General features: G+C 41.9%; 1 pseudogene; it reads right to left on the bottom strand.

The window, feature by feature from the left end:
* Positions 1-13,747, bottom strand: part of LOC124044178 — a 486,633-nt pseudogene that overhangs the window by 383,994 nt on the left and 88,892 nt on the right.

Genomic DNA, 13,747 nt, shown 5'->3' with positions numbered 1-13,747 from the left:
ATTTGACACTTTTTGTGGAAGTGACGTAGGGCAACAAGCCTTTGGTGGTTAAGGTATCAACTGAATGGTTGCTGGCGTATTGTTTAGGGACAATGAGGGGACATTGGTTTTGAGGGGAAAGATCAGTCAACAAAGTGAATGAGCTGGGGGACTAAAGAAGGTGTGAATCTTAGGAAGGCAGTTCTTACACTGTATGAATTGTTGTGTATGTGATATTGAAGAGAAAAGGCAACTCAATCGCTCTAATACACAACAAAGTATTTACTGTGTATGTACAACCCCCGCACAACCAAAAACCCTGTACTCATCTCAAAGAACTGTCTGTAAACCTCCCCCAGCCAAAAACCCTGTACTCATCTCAAAGAACTGTCTGTAAACCTCCCCCAGCCGAAAACCCTGTACTCATCTCAAAGAACTGTCTTTAAACCTCCCCCAGCCAAAAACCCTGTACTCATCTCAAAGAACTGTCTGTAAACCTACCCCAGCCAATTGAATTTGACAAATCACTCTTGTCAATAGTAGTAGAATTTTGTAGACATGTCTTTGTATTGTGTTTTGAGAATCTGCAGAGAAGAATGAGGTGGTGGTGCCATTACTGTTGCAGACTTGATACATTAGTGTCCCTTGCTGGTTTCTGTTCCACAATCTTGTTGTGCTCCATAACTGTTATTATTATATTTTTTAAATTATTTTTACCATTATTTAACTAGGTGTGTCTGCTCCCTCACGCTTGTGTACCTCATGCTTGTGTACCCAAAATGCACCAGCTTTGTGGTATTTTTCAGCAAGGCACTGTGGAATGACTCCAGATAACATGAAATTTACAAAGAGAAAAGGTAAAAAGAGAAGGGGGTAAACTAAATTGATGATATGGTCTGGAAGGTACTCTTTAGTCCTCAGGCATTTTTCCTATTTTGTTGCCTTACAACCTGGAACGAAAAAACATTTTTTTAGGGGTTTGTATCATTTAATTGACACAACAAGCCTACCACTTTGAAGATGCAAAATATGTTTTTACTGTAAAATAAACAAGAAAAAAAACAGAAAACTTGAGCGTGCATAACTATTCAACCCCCCCAAAGTCAGTACTTTGTAGAGCCACCTTTTCCTGCAATTACAGCTGCAAGTCTCTTGGGGTATGTCTCTATAAGCTTGGCACATCTAGCCACTGGGATTTTTTTTCCCATTATTAAAGGCAAAACTGCTCAAGCTCCTTCAAGTTGGATGGGTTCTGCTGGTGTATCTTTAAGTCATACCACAGATTCTCAATTGGATTGAGTTCTGGGCTTTGACTCGGCCATTCCAAGACATTTAAACATTTACCCTTAAACCACTCGAGTGTTGCTTTAGCAGTATGCTTAGGGTCATTGTCCTGCTGGAAGGTGAACCTCTGTCCCAGTCTCAAATCTCTGGAAGACTGAAACAGGTTTCCTTCAAAAATGTCCCTGTATTTAGCGCCATCCATCATTCCTTCAATTCTGATCAGTTTCCCAGTCCCTGCCGATGAAAAACAACCCTACAGCATGATGCTGCCACCACCATGCTTCACTGTGGGGATGGTGTTCGCGGGGTGATGAGAGGTATTTGGGTTTGCGCCAGACATAGCATTTTCACCAAAAAGCTACATTTTAGTCTTGTCATGACGCTAGCCCTTTCATTGAATTGGCTAGCAGAGATGTGAACAACCACACTCCCTCTCCTGATAGGAGGGAGGGGGGGGCGGTTTTACAACCCCCATGTCATAAATTCCATAAAGAGACTCTCCCTGGCCATGCAGTAAGACAAAGGGATTATCAGGTCCAATTCAACTACATCTCAGAATTTGAGAATGGAACAGCATTCATATTTTGGAGAATGTGTAAACGGTCAGTGGAGAAGCCAGGTACAATCTGAGTCCTAGATGACAACCTAACAGACTGCAGCTGGAAAGGTAGCAAATCTAGTACGAGAACACTCACCGGCGTGGACCAATCTCCAGACTGAGATGAACCTCTCAGACCACGTAACCACACGACGACCCGGAAGATTCCACAAAGGACAGGGAAAACCAGAGCCTGACATTACCAGTTCATGTAAATACAATGCATTGCTTTCCGAATGAGCGATCATTAGTGGAATATATATTTATGTGAGAATAGCTTCCCAGGTCCGATATAGACCAATGTCCCTTAGTCTTCCTTCTAAAACTCCCTTCTCTTCTCTCTTCTCTCTGTCTCTTCTATCATGTCCTAGTGAGTCCACTAGGGACGGTATAATGTTATTATGTATTCTATAATTGTTTAATTGGTTAGTAAATAAATAATTGAGCCAATTGGTGTATGGATGATTTATAGTAAAGGCTGGGTTTGTGCAGATAACCAACAATTTACAACGTTCAGATGAGACTGACGAAGGTAATAATAATAATTAATTAATAGATTACTAATTGATCAGATATTAAAATTATAACTTTCTAATATAACTTTGAACACTTTCCGTGGTGCCCGACTTCCTAGTTAATTAAATGTACATAATTAGTTTCATCACGTAATAATAATTACCGAGACGTGATTTTATAAAATAAGTCTTCATCTTTAATGATAATAAAGACACAACAGTCTCATTTGACCAGAGTACTTTCTTCCATTTGTTTGGGGAGTCTCACATACTTTTTGGTGAATACCAAATGTGTTTGCTTATTTTTTTCTTGAAGCAATGGCTTTTTTCTGGCCACTCTTCCGTAAAGCCCAGCTCTGTGGAGTGTACGGCTTAAAGTGGTCCTATGACCACTGTGGAGCTTTGCAGCTCCTTCAGGGTTATCTTCAGACTCTTTGTTCCCTCTCTGATTAATGACCTCCTTGCCTCAGATGTCCCACTTCCTGGTTGGATTTTTCTCAGGTTTTCGCCTGCCATATGAGTTCTGTTATACACACAGACATCATTCAAACAGTTTAAGAAACTTCAGAGTGTTTTCTATCCAATACTAATAATAATATGCATATATTAGCATCTGGGACAGAGTAGGAGGCAGTTCACTCTGGGCATGCTATTCATCCAAAAGTGAAAATGCTGCCCCCTATCCCAAAAGAGTTAATTCCATGCATAACACCATCAATATTTATGATGAGTAATTTCTGTGAATTGATGTGGCTCTCTGCAAAATCACCGGATGTTTTGGAAGCAAAACATTACGGAACATAACGCGTCAATGTAAATTGACATTTTTGGATATAAATATAAACTTAATTGAAAAAACATACATGTATTGTGTAACATGAAGTCCTATGAGTGCCATCTGATGAAGATCATCAAAGGTTAGTGCTTAATTTTATCTTATTTCTGCTTTTTGTGACTCCTCTCTTTGGCTGGAAAAATGGCTTTGTTTTTATGTGACTAGGCACTGACCTAACATACTCGCATGATATGCTTTGGTCATGAAGCCTTTTTGACATTGGACACTGTGTTGGGATTAGCAACAAGTGTATCTTTAAAATGGTGTATAATACTTCTATGTTTGAGGAATTTTAATTATGAGATTTCTGTTGTTTGTATTTGGCACTGTGCACTTTCACTGGCTGTTGTCAAATCGATCCCGTTAACGGGATTTCAGTCGTAAGATTATCCACCCCACTAATTGTATTGACCTCTATTTTACTGGCTAGCTAAGCATACCTAACATGGACTTTTCAATATTGTCAGCTTGCTGTGAGGTGACTAGCGTCACTGAATTGGCGGCAAGATTTCTAGCCAGTTGAGACAGGCTAAGAACCAACTAACCAACCATAGACAATTTATACACATTCATCATTGCTACCAACACACAAACAGAGAGTGAGTTATCTATATTGAGAATTATATTTGTAGTAAAGGTGTGTTTTCCAGACAAGGTTGGAATAGATGGCTACCAAATCGAGATACTCTTACTTGGTAACAATAGCTATCTTATGTTACCTAACGTCAGTCAAAGATAGAATGAACTAACAAACATTTTTGTACTCCGTTAAAGGTAGCTTTCAGTCTAGCATTACATTTACATTTAAGTCATTTAGCAGACGCTCTTATCCACAGCGACTTACTAGCAGTGACGACCATGGCAAAGGTGAAATTGATTTACAGTGGGTATACCAAAAGGTAGCTATATGATTTAGCTGATGGCTTTCAGAGTTCAATACAGGGCTGTAACATTAGCAAGTTAGCTAACTTACCCAGCTAGTCCAGCTCGGCTAGAAAGATAACTAACATTAGGTTACCTCTAATTGAGAATATTATTTTTAGTTGTGAAGGAAAAAAATGTATGGTATCGCATCACTTCTCAGCTGTCGTCGAAATGGATTCCCCAACAGTTCAGCCTGAAAATACATCTGTTTGGTCACCGTATCATTATTGATAGCCTACAAGCCACTGGCAGAATCAGGGAGAATCTCTGGTAGGTAGAATGGTGAACGATAACTCATTCACTTGTTTGTAATTAGCACAGCCAGGCACAGAAAACCCCATGGACATGATGACAAACATTTGTAAAAAAAAAACTAATGTTTTCCTGTTACTGCGTTTTGGTCGTTGGGAAGTAAACAACACCATTATTCAAGTTTGTGACAATGGCCCCTCTACCCAGAAAGCGGTATCAGCATTCACTATAAATGCTGGACTTTGTGGTTCACTATGAGCAGATGAATACACAGGGAGTCAAAACTTCCCAATTCCATCAGTGCAATGAAAATGTGCCAGTTCTAGTCTGTGTTTTGTATAATTTTGATGTTGATGATAAAAATGTAATGTTGTTAATATAGTAATGACTATATGCCGTGGCAGAGCCAGGGTGAAATTCCCCTTTAAACTTCTAGTGTTTTCATTCACTCTGTCCACATATTTTCCTCTCTTTTCATCTCTTTGCATTTCGTCTATCATTTTTTATTCTCCTCCCTCTCTCTCCTACTCCTCTCTCTCTCCCTGTATCGGCCTCCTCATTCATGTAAATCTGTTAGCTTTGAGAATGCAGCTTGTCTAATGTCCTGAACAGCACTGGATTTCATGCTGGTTCTTCCCGGTAACGGTGGAATAATGGGGATGTAAATAGTGTTAAACTATGGAGGATTAGGACAACCTCTTAATGAAGCAGGCTGCATTTCACACAAACACAGCAAAGAGAAGACCGAAGGAGAATAACACACATGCACGAATGATACACACAGTCTTGTTTTACTAAATATGTTTACAAGCAGAAATTAAGCTATCCTGTCTGTGAAGCTATGCTGTCTGTGAAGCTATGCTGTCTGTGAAGCTATCCTGTCTGTGAAGCTATGCTGTCTGTGAAGCTCTCCTGTCTGTGAAGCTATGCTGTCTGTGAAGCTATGCTGTCTGTGAAGCTATCCTGTCTGTGAAGCTATCCTGTCTGTGAAGCTATGCTGTCTGTGAAGCTATCCTGTCTGTGAAGCTATGCTGTCTGTGGAGCTATCCTGTCTGTGAAGCTATCCTGTCTGTGAAGCTATGCTGTCTGTGAAGCTATCCTGTCTGTGAAGCTATCCTGTCTGTGAAGCTATGCTGTCTGTGAAGCTATCCTGTCTGTGAAGCTATGCTGTCTGTGAAGCTATGCTGTCTGTGAAGCTGTCCTGTCTGTGAAGCTATGCTGTCTGTGAAGCTATGCTGTCGTTCATCAAGCTTTGGTTTTTCCGTGGTCTGACAAGACTCAATCCATCCATCCAATAGGAGGTAAACACACATAACACTACTTACACAAATTAATTCTACCAGAGGAGAGAAGAGGCCTGATTGGTTATCTATTGAGAGAGAGAGAGAGAGAGAGAGAGAGAGAGAGAGAGAGAGAGAGAGAGAGAGAGAGAGAGAGAGAGAGAGAGAGAGAGAGAGAGAGAGAAAAAAATGAACAGATAGGATGAGAGGAGACGAGAAGAGACAAGAGAGAGAACAGGTGCTCAGAAGTGACCTCCCGTAGGCTAGTAATGAAGAGATAGGGGCGGGGAGAAGGGGACTGAGGATAGAAGAAGGCAGGGGATAAAAGAAGTGAACATTAAATACTGTCCTCCCATATAGGAGTGATGGAAAGAAAAGGAAAGAGAGAAAGACAGAGATGAAAGAGGCAGAGAAGAGAATAGAAGGGTATGGCCAACAGCATACCGCCCTGCATCCCACTGCTGGCTTGTCATTGAAGCTAAGTAGGGTGGGTCCCTGGATGAGAGACCAGATGCGGCTGTAAGTGGTGCTGGAGGGCCAGTAGTAGGCGCTCTTTCCTCTGGTCCAATTTTTTTACATTTTCATATCCCAATGCCCCGGGGCAGGGATTGGGGACTTTGCCCTGTACAGGGTGCTCTCTTTCATATGGGATGTTAAACAGGTGTGTTGACTCCTAAATCCCCAATCTGGTCCTCAAACCATCATGGCCACCTAATCATCCCCACCTTCCAATTGGCTCATTCATCCCTCCTCTCCCCTGTAACTATTCCCATGTAGAGAATGTGTTCTCAGTCAACATATCTGGTAAAATAAGAGTTAAATAAAATAATAAATTTAAAAAACAGAAGAGTATGAGGTAAAATAGGGATGGTAGTCAAATCTGAGATGTTGGTTTTCTTTGTGATATTTATGTTTGATTAATGTCACTCATCTAGGTGCACAGGGTGGATTGCATATTCAGTTTGACATACATTTATATAACCATGATTTTTGCCAGGTTAAGAATACATTCTCATTTCCACCAATGTCCTGACGATGAGTTGCAATGAGATTCCCAGCTTCCATTTGGCTCCTTTAACCACTCCCACTTCCCCTGCATATGCTATGTCCTTCCTAAACTATTCACCTTGGACTGACATGCTACTATTAGCAAATCAGGCTGTCAAGTCAATCCCAGAACTACTCAGCCAAACTAACCATTGACTTGATGCCTGCCTCTAACAGCCAGTCAGAATGGTCAGTTGATCCATGAGATGCCAGAGCAGGCCTAAAAAGCTGTCAGGATTATCTCACTGTCAAGAACACACACAGGTCAGCGAGTCAACCTCCGAGTGTAGTTGGCCAGCAGATCAGATCACTTGAGAAGCCATGCAGACGATCCGTCATGGAGAGTTGATCTATGATTCTTAGAATGATTCTCACTGCAATATGATACCGTTATTGGCTTTGAGATCGCTGTTACTTTCACAAAAACATACAACTTGGAAAGACTCTTTGGTCAGACTGTAGCAGTGGGGGAAAAGGGAAAAGGTTGCGGGGGGGGGGGGGGGGGTGTATGTAGAAGGAATGAGAAGCTCCATTCTTGTGACTTTTTAAAAGGTAATTCTACTCCAAAATGAATGAAAACAAAAGTATGCTGACACCACTATGGTGTAATATGTCAGGCGTGACTAGGGGTGTTTCTAGGTATTATATTTCTATGTTGGTGTGTTTGTACGGTTCCCAATTGGAGGCAGCTGATAATAGTTACCTCTAATTGGGGATCATACTTAGTGTGTCCTTATTGCCACCTGCTATGGGGGATATTGTTGTGTATGAGTGCATATGTGTATTTCACGATCGTTATATCTTTGTTGTTTTGGAAGTTTCACTATCATTCAAATGTGGAACTCTACTCACGCTGCACCGTGGTCCAATTATTCTTACGACGGTCGTGACAATATTGATAAAATGTTGGACCATGTATATAGTCATATTATCAGGTATGCTATTAGCAATGAGCATCATCACCTGTAGCCCAACTGATGCAGCATAGTGGCTATAAATAAATAAGCTGAAGCATGGGGTTGCCTGTTTGCATTTACCCTATTGAGCTCATCATTAGTAGTCCTCCATCAGGTCGGATACCCACATTTCTCCAGTTGGTGAGCAGAAATTCAAATCAACTGGTCGGTGGAATGGAATCATTATTTAAACACGGTGGTCAGCTCAGAACAATTACATTGCGGGTCGGAAACATTTTAAATAAGGAAGTTGTTGTGTTGCATTATGTTGCAAATTCCATTCTGTGAGTGGCAAGGCAGACATAAGGCTACCAGCAATGCACGCATTGAGATGTGGAGCTGGGGACTGTCCCTTACTTGTGTGGTGATAAAACATTCTTATTTGTCCACAATTAGAGCTTATGTTCCCTCTTCCCACGTGAGAATACGACACATTGTCAAATTTACTTTCCCTGGATAGCCCAGCTTACATGAAAATGATGCCTAACCAGAGAAATAAAAATAATGGTCTCAAAGCAGAAAGTATATTTTCTTCAAATCCATGCCACTCATGTTACTTTATGTTAGGTTACATTACATTGGCCTACGTAAACCCGGGACATTGGCCTACGTAAACCCGGGACATTGGCCTCAATGGACCTCTGTAAGCCTATGTAGATATTCCATAGAAAATCTGCTGTTTCCAGCTACAATAGTAATTTACAACATTAACAATGTCTATACTGTATTTCTGATTAAGTTAATGTTATTTTAATGGACAATTTTTTGGAATTCTTTCAAAAACCAGGACATTTCTAAGTGACCCCAAACCTCTGAATGGTAGTGTATCAAAAAAAAAAATATTGGGGGGTTTTACAAACAAACAAAAAAATTGATTTCATAATCTGTATGTCGTACTGCCAAATTCAGACAATAAATATTATTTTTAATCTTAGAAATGTAGGATGAAACATACCAATGGAGCACTTTCACATCAGTTCAGTGGATGCTAGCTTGTATCGTTAACACATCAGGCTTTCAGGCACTATAAAAACCCTCCCTTATTACGAAATCATGAATGAATTACATCCTAGCTAGCTATATATTTTGAATCAAGCAGCAATAGGCTAGTGAATTTGAATTTGATGATTGTTCTGTTTTCCTAATAAAAGCAACCGTGTGGGTTCACGCATGCATTTCAATGAGTGCAGGTTGTGTGTAGTTTGTGTGGGTAACTGACCGTGTGTTGATATTACATTCACAACACAGCCCAGACTCACCGAAACACACCGAAACACACCGAAACACACCGAAACACACCGAAACACACCGAAACACACCGAAACACACCGAAACACAACGAAACACACCGAAACACACCGAAACACACCGAAACACAACGAAACACACCGAAACACACCGGAACACACCGAAACACACCGAAACACACCGAAACACACCGGAACACACCGAAACACACCGGAACACACCGGAACACAACGAAACACACCGAAACACACCGAAACACACCGAAACACACCGAAACACACCGAAACACAAGAGAGAGATCCATGCATTGTACTAGTAACCGGAAGGTTGCAAGTTCAAACCACCGAGCTGACAAGGTACAATCTGTCGTTCTGCCCCTGAACAGGGCGTTAACCCACTGTTCCTAGGTCGTCATTGAAAATAAGAATTTGTTCCTAACTGACTTGCCTAGTTAAATAAAGGTAAAATAAAAACATTTGATTGATTAGAATCCCCATTAGCCAACACAATTGGCGACAGCTAGTTTTACTGGGGTCCAACAAATAACGAAAAAGACTTTGCAATTTAAATAAGTGAAAGGAGCAAATATATTCTATTGATGTATGCTGCTTTTCCTTCACTCTGCAGTCCAACTCATCCCAAACCATCGCAATTGGGTTGAGGTCAGGTGATTGTGGAGGCCAGGTCATCTGATGCAGCACTCCATCACTCTCCTTGGTCAAATAGCCCTTACACAACCTGGAGGTCATTGTCCTGTTGAAAAACAAATGATAGTCCCACTAAGCGCAAACCAGATGGGATGACGTATTGCTGCAGAATGCTGTGGTAGCCATGCTGGTTAAGTGTGCCTTGAATTCTAAATAAATTACAGACAGTGTCACCAGCAAAGCACCCTCACACCATTACACCTCCTCCTCCATGCTTCACGGTGGGTACCACACATGCGGAGATCATCCATTCTCGTACTCTTCGTCTCACAAAGACACGGCGGTTGGAACAAAAATCTTCAATTTGGACTCATCAGACCAAAGGACAGATCTCCACCGATCTAATGTCCATTGCTTGTGTTTCTTGGCCCAAGCAAGTCTCTTCTTATTGGTGTTCTTTAGTAGTGGTTTCTTTGCAGCAATTTGACCATGAAGGCCTGCTTCACACAGTCTTCTCTGAACAGTTGATGTTGAGATGTGTCTGTTACTTGAACTCTGAAGCATTTATTTGGCAATTTCTGCAGGCTTATTTCTGCAATTTCTGAGGCTTATCCTCTGCAATTTCTGAGGTGGCTGAGGCTTATCCTCTGCAATTTCAGGCTTATCCTCTGCAATTTCTGAGGCTTATCCTCTGCTGAACATATCCTCTGCAATTTCTGAGGCTTATCCTCTGCAATTTCTGAGGCGTATCCTCTGCAATTTCTGAGGCTTATCTGAGGCTTATCCTCTGCAATTTCTGAGGCTTATCCTCTGCAATTTCTGAGGCGTATCCTCTGCAATTTCTCTTATCCTCTGCAATTTCAATATTCTGAGGCTTATCCTCTGCAATTTCTGAACATATCCTCTGCAATTTCTGAACATATCCTCTGCAATTTCTGAACATATCCTCTGCAATTTCTGAACGTATCCTCTGCAATTTCTGAGGCTTATCCTCTGCAATTTCTGAGGCTTATCCTCTGCAATTTCTGAACATATCCTCTGCAATTTCTGAGGCTTATCCAATTTCTGAACATATTTCTGCAATTTCTGGCTGAACATATCCTCTGAACATATCCTCAATTTCTGAGGCTTATCCTCTGCAATTTCTGAACATATCCTCTGCAATTTCTGAGGCTTATCCTCTGCAATTTCTGAGGCTTATGCAATTTCCTTATCCTCTGCAATTTCTGAGGCTTATCCTCTGCAATTTCTGAGGCTTATCCTCTGCAATTTCTGAACATATCCTCTGCAATTTCTGAGGCTTATCCTCTGCAATTTCTGAGGCTTATCCTCTGCAAAGGCTTATCCTCTGCAATTTCTGAGGCTTATCCTCTGCAATTTCTGAGGCTTATCCTCTGCAATTTCTGAGGCTTATCCTCTGCAATTTCTGAGGCTTATCCTCTGCAATTTCTGAGGCTTATCCTCTGCAATTTCTGAGGCTTATCCTCTGCAATTTCTGAGGCTTATCCTCTGCAATTTCTGAACATATCCTCTGCAATTTCTGAACGTATCCTCTGCAGCAGACGTAGCTCTGTATCTTCCTTTCCTGTGGCAGTCCTCATGAGAGCCAGTTTCATCATAGCGCTTGATGGTTTTTGTGACTGCACTTGAAGAAACTTTAAGAGTTATTGAAATATTCCACTTTGATTGACTTTTTTGTCTTAAAGTAATGATGGACTGTGATTCTCTTTGCATATTTGAGCTGATCTTGCGATAATATGGACTTGGTCTTTTACCAAATAGGGATATCTTCTGTATACCACCACTACCTTGTCACAACACAACTGATAAGCTTAAACGCATTAAGGAAATAAATTCCACAACTTAACTTTAACAAGGCACACCTGTTAATTGAAATGCATGAAGCTGGCTGAGATAATGCCAAGAGTGTGCAAAGCTGTCCTCAAGTCAAACGGTGGCTACTTTGAAGAATCTCAAATATTTTGTTTTGTTTAACACTTTTTTGGTTACTACGTGATTCCATATGTGTTATTTCATAGTTTTCATTGTTTTCACTAATATTACACAAGTTAGTAAATAGTACAAATAAAGAAAAACACTGGAATGAGTAGGTGTGTCCAAACTTTTGGTTGGAACTGTATATATATTTTTTTGCTCAGATAACTTGGGGGGTCAAATAAAACATCCCGCCAGTGGCGGATCCCTGATTTAGAATTAAGTGATGTATTGGCCGTGCATATTGAAAAAACAAGTACAACTGCCTTAATTTTGCTTGACCCCAGGGAGACCCCATAATAAATACAAATACACAGGTACAGGCTGCCAGGCACGCTAGTAAAACACCTGCCTGCCTGCCTGCCTGCCTGCCTGCCTGCCTGCCTGCCTGCCTGCCTGCCTGCCTGCCTGCCTGCCTGCCTGCCTGCCTGCCTGTCTGTCTGTCTGCCTGTCTGTCTGTCATTCCGTCTGTGTATATTGTCCACAGCACTTCAACCTCCCCCTTACACCCTAAAGAGCTCTCAGCTCAACAACACCACCTTCTCAAGAGCCTGGGTCTCATGTTCTGCATGTCAGTGTGTCATCTTACAGGGGGAATTCTTAGTCACAGAGGGAGCTTACTCCTATCAAAGGATTAAACCTATCCTATCGTTTCTGATATATGTGAAGTATCTACTGGCTATGAGCTAGGGGATAGGAACTATGAGCTAGGGGATAGGAGCTATGAGCTAGAGGATAGGAGCTATGAGCTAGGGGATAGGAGCTATGAGCTAGGGGATAGGAGCTATGAGCTAGGGGATAGGAGCTATGAGCTAGGGGATAGGAGCTATGAGCTAAGGGATAGGAGCTATGAGCTAGGGGATAGGAGGAGCTATGAGCTAGGGGATAGGAGCTGAGCTAGGGGATAGGAGCTGAGGGGATAGGAGCTATGAGCTAGGGGATAGGAGCTATGAGCTAAGGGATAGGAGCTATGAGCTAAGGGATAGGAGCTATGAGCTAAGGGATAGGAGCTATGAGCTAGGGGATAGGAGAGCTAGGGGATAGGAGCTATGAGCTAGTAAGGCAGAACAGTTTCAACTGTTCTGCCTTACTATTATTCAACCATGCTGGTCATTTATGAACATTTGAACATCTTGGCCACGTTCTGTTATAATCTCCACCTGGCACAACCAGAAGAGGACTGGCCACCCCACATATGCTCTCTCTAATTCTCTCTTTCTTTCTCTCTCTCGGAGGACCTGAGCTAGGACCGTGCCCCAGGACTACCTGACATGATGGCTCCTTGCTGTCCCCAGTCCATCTGACTGTGCTGCTGCTCCAGTTTCAACTGTTCTGGATTTGACCATGCTGGTCATTTATGAACATTTGAACATCTTGGTCATGTTCTGTTATAATCTCTACCCGGCACAGCCAGAAGAGGGGAGCCCGGTTCCTCTCTAGGTTTCTTCCTAGTTTTGGCCTTTCTAGGGAGTTTTTCCTAGCCACCGTGCTTTTACACCTGCATTGTTTGCTGTTTGGGGTTTTAGGCTGGGTTTCTGTACAGCACTTTGAGATATCAGCTGATGTACGAAGGGCTATATAAATAAATTTGATTTGATTTGATTTGATTTGGATAGGAGCTATGAGCTAGGGGATAGGAGCTATGAGCTAAGGGATAGGAGCTATGAGCTAGGGGATAGGAGCTATGAGCTAGGGGATAGGAGCTATGAGCTAGGGGATAGGAGCTATGAGCTAGGGGATAGGAGCTATGAGCTAAGGGATAGGAGCTATGAGCTAAGGGATAGGAGCTATGAGCTAAGGGATAGGAGCTATGAGCTAGGGGATAGGAGCTATGAGCTAGGGGATAGGAGCTATGAGCTAGGGGATAGGAGCTATGAGCTAGGGGATAGGAGCTATGAGCTAGGGGATAGGAGCTATGAGCTAGGGGATAGGAGCTATGAGCTAGGGGATAGGAGCTATGAGCTAGGGGATAGGAGCTATGAGCTAGGGAATAGGAGCTATGAGCTAGGAGATAGGAACTATGAGCTAAGGGCTAGGGAGTTGTTTCTGGACAGGGCCAGAGTTTATCAAGTTAACTCCATAAGAGAGAAATTAAAACTCAGGGGTGTAAAATAACCCCAGTGTTGGTGTTAATAACTAGTGTTGAGTGTGACAGTGTGATTGTGTCTGTGGAGAGAATTCCCATCA

The sequence above is a fragment of the Oncorhynchus gorbuscha genome, linkage group LG09, assembly GCF_021184085.1.
Source record: "Oncorhynchus gorbuscha isolate QuinsamMale2020 ecotype Even-year linkage group LG09, OgorEven_v1.0, whole genome shotgun sequence".
Taxonomy (NCBI): domain Eukaryota; kingdom Metazoa; phylum Chordata; class Actinopteri; order Salmoniformes; family Salmonidae; genus Oncorhynchus; species Oncorhynchus gorbuscha.
This window is presented reverse-complemented; position numbering and strand designations above follow the sequence as displayed.